Source organism: Oryx dammah, unplaced genomic scaffold, assembly GCF_014754425.2.
Source record: "Oryx dammah isolate SB20612 unplaced genomic scaffold, SCBI_Odam_1.1 HiC_scaffold_19, whole genome shotgun sequence".
Classification (NCBI taxonomy): Eukaryota; Metazoa; Chordata; class Mammalia; order Artiodactyla; family Bovidae; genus Oryx; species Oryx dammah.
In genome coordinates, this window is record NW_024070203.1 from 14410976 (window position 1) to 14414556 (window position 3581).

Sequence of the window (3581 nt, forward strand, 5' to 3'; positions counted from 1 at the left end):
CGGGATGGGGGGAGGTGGAGAGTGAGCCTGGGGGCCTGGGTGGTCTCAGGCCCACGGTCCCCCCACCCCACCCCACTCCATGGCGTGGGACGGTCTCACCCACCGCCTGGAACGGGAGACCAGGTGGGGCAGCAGCCTGGGCCTCCATCTCGGCTGGAGCGCCTGCCGCCTCCCACCCACCCAGGCTTGCTGGGTGCATGGCCCTCAAAGGTGGAGAAGTCAGTCTAGGTGGGTGGATGGTCCCCATGACGGCCCCATTTCATGGAGGCCAGGCTTGGTGGAGGGCGGCCGCATCGTTCTGGCAGTGTTAGCAGGTGCACAAGCCCAGCAAGAGGGCCCGAGCCTGGAACTGGCCTCAGGACAGAGAGGAGAGGCCAGAGGCCCAGCAGGGGGGCCCAGGTGGCGGCTAGGGTCTGGGCGTCACTGGCTGCCCCTGCCCTCCCACAGCCCAGGCTGTGAGGTGTGGTCATCCCTCTGCCACACCCTCTTGAGGGATGGTCTTCCAGCCTAGGGACAGGGCATGTGTGGATGTGGAAGCTGCCAGGAGTTTTAACAGCCCCACAGACCCTTTCAGACAAGGAGCTTGCTTTGTCTGTCTCTGGGGGCCTTGCAGCACCTTCTGAGGAACTCGAGGGAGGGCAGGCAGCCCCAGCCCAGAACCTTGAAGGAGCTGGAAGGTTCCTGAGCAGCCAGGGGTCTGCTCTGGATGGCCAGGGTGAACCCTGACGCTGGTCCCTCAGTGAGCCCCAGTCCTTGGCCCCACTCCTCCGTCCTGACCCAGGTTGCGGGCTGAGCACCAACTCTGGCCTGTGTGCTCTCTCAGCTCCCAAGGAGGGCAAGACCAGGGAGCCTGGAACCACGTGTGGGACTCACTCGTACCCTGGGGGAAGGTGAGAGCTTTGTGACCTCGCCCCTCCTCCCCGACACGTGACGTAGAGTTCTCTGTGACACACACGCTTTCCCCCCTACACCTTCACCCCCCACTCCCCGCCTCTGCCCTGGCTCCAGGCCCTGCTGACAGTGGTCCCGGGGGTGGAGAGTGACTGTGTGGCTGACTCACGGCAGGTGGGAGAGGTGTGAATATCAGAGCTGGGCTTCCCCCAGGGCAGACCCGCACACATTCAGGCAGCTCCTGGGGGCGCCTCAGGGCTGTGCCAGGCCCCACTGTGCCCACGCCCCCCACTGGCAGGCACACACCCGAGCCAGGGCCAGGGCCCATCCAGAGCAGCGCTGTCCTCTGGCAACTGCCTGCCCTGCCTCTGCCCATCCCTTGCTGGGGTCCTGGGCTCTTCCCAGTCCAGCTGAGGCCAGTCATCTCTGGCTGCAGGAGTCAGGAGGCTGTAGGTCCTGGAGTAGGAGGCGCCCAGAGAGCCTGCTGGGGGCATCCTTCAAGGCCGGAGACTTCCCTGTCCAACCTGACCCTGTGCTCGCTCTGGGGCCTGCAGCCAGCCAGCCCTGTCCAGACAGACAGCCTGGAGCCCAGGGCCTAGGGGAGCTTCCCAGAGTGGGGTGCTGGGAGGACAAAAGGGACCTGGAGAGCAAAAGGCCGACATCCTGGAGGAGGGGGACCGTGGTGCCCAGGGCAGGACAGGACTCACCTGTGGGGGTCCCTCTGCAGGCTCTGGTACCCTGACTTTGAGGGTGGGGCCCAGGGGACAGGCGTGAGGAGTGAGGGGCTGGGGAGCCAGCGATGGGCAGGCTTTGTGCCCTTGTCCCCCAAGGCTGCAGCGTAAGCTCAGGCCTCCAGGTGCTGAGACACTGGCCACCACGAAGGCAGGCAGGGCTCCCGGTGTTGGAGACGCTGTGTTGTATGTCTGGACCTGTTAGGGTGGAAGCCTGTGTCAACTTGCCCACATCTCTGCGGCTCCCCAGTAAGCCTTGGAGGAGGCCCTGCTCCCCATCTCCAGATCAGGACCCCTGCAGCACATGCAAGGTAGTCTGGGTGCAGGTTCTGGCCCCAGGCCCCCAGGCTCACTCTCCAGCTCCCCCCATCCCGAGCAGCAGGCCTGCAGCCGGGCCAGCAGCTCATCAAGACCCGAGGCCCCTCCTGCAGTGAAAAAGGGCCAGGGGGAGCCAGAGGGTCTAAGGAGGCATCTGTTAGCTCAGGAAGCAGCGTGGGCACGAGGGTTCTCCTCAAAAGAGGCTCAGCTGCAGTCTCCAGTGAGTGGGCGTCCGTCCCCCCATTTTATTAATAAAGCAGAGTAGTGATGTCACTGGCGCGATCAGTGAGCCCGCCACTCCACTGGCTGATACTCCCTAATTAGGAAAATGGAGTCCAGCTGTCCTTGGGAGGCTCCACAGTGGACGGCATGAGGCCTTGAGTGGCTGCCATCCACTGGCTTTAGGTGTCTGACCTGCCCTGCCATCCAGGAAGGGGGCCTGGCCAGGAGGTGTGGCGCCCCTTGGCAGTGAGGCTCCGGAGATGGTGATGCTGGTGAGGATGGTGATTGTGGTGGTTGTGGCAGAGATGACCAATTGTGGTGCTGGATTAAGACACTGGTGATGAGATTGCTGTGGTCTGAATGTTTGTATTACCCCCCACCCCGATGTAACTGTTGAAATCCTAACCCCCAAGCTGATGGTGTTGGGAGGTGGGGGCTTTGAAAGGTGATCAGGTGGAGCCTTGAATTGGATTAACACCCTTGAAAGAGAGACCCCCGAGGGCCCTTTGCCTCTTGTATCATGTGAGGATGCACAAGGTCTGCCGACCACAGCCAGGAGGGCTTTCACCACAGCCCAGCCACTCTAGCACCCTGACCTGGGATTTCCAGCCCCCACAATGGTGAGGAATAAATTTCTGCAGCTTGCAAGCCACCCTGTCTGTGGTATAGTTAGAGCACCCCAGATGGAAGAAGGCGGGGATGAAGGTGGCATGGTGGCCAGGGCACTGGTGGTGGTGCATGGGGCAGTGAGGAATGCACGGGGTTAGTGGTGTGGTGGTTGGTGAGATGGTGGTTTTAATCATGGTGGCGATGTTGAGGATGGTGGGTGATGTGAACTGATCTGTGTCCCTCCCCCATTCATATGATGAAGCCCCCAGCATGACAGTGTTCAGAGATAGGGCTTTCAGGAGGTAATTGAAGTTAGACGATGTCATATGAGTGGGGCCCTTTTCCACTAGGACTAATGCCTATATCAGAAGAGGATGATGGCTCTCAATTCCCCTCTTTCTCACAAACCAAGAAAAGGCCTTGTGAGAACACTTCAAGAAGATAACCATCTACCAGCCAAGAGAACTCTCCCTAGAAACCTGATAGACTGACACCCTGATCTTAGTCTTGCCAGCCTCCAGATCTGTGAGAAAGAAAGAAATGTCGGTTGTTTAAGCTGCCCAGTCATTGGTGTTTTGTTACAGGGACCTGAACTGACTGACACTCGGAATGGTGAGGGTGATGATGGTGATGATAGTGGTGGTGATGGTGATGGTAGTGGTGGTGATGGTTATGATGGTGATGGTGGTGGTAGAGATGGTGATGATTGGATTGGAGATGATGGGATTGGTGCTGATGGTGATGGTGGTGGTGATAGTACTGGTGGTGTTGGTGATGGTAGTGGTGGTGATGGTGGTGGTGGTAGAGATG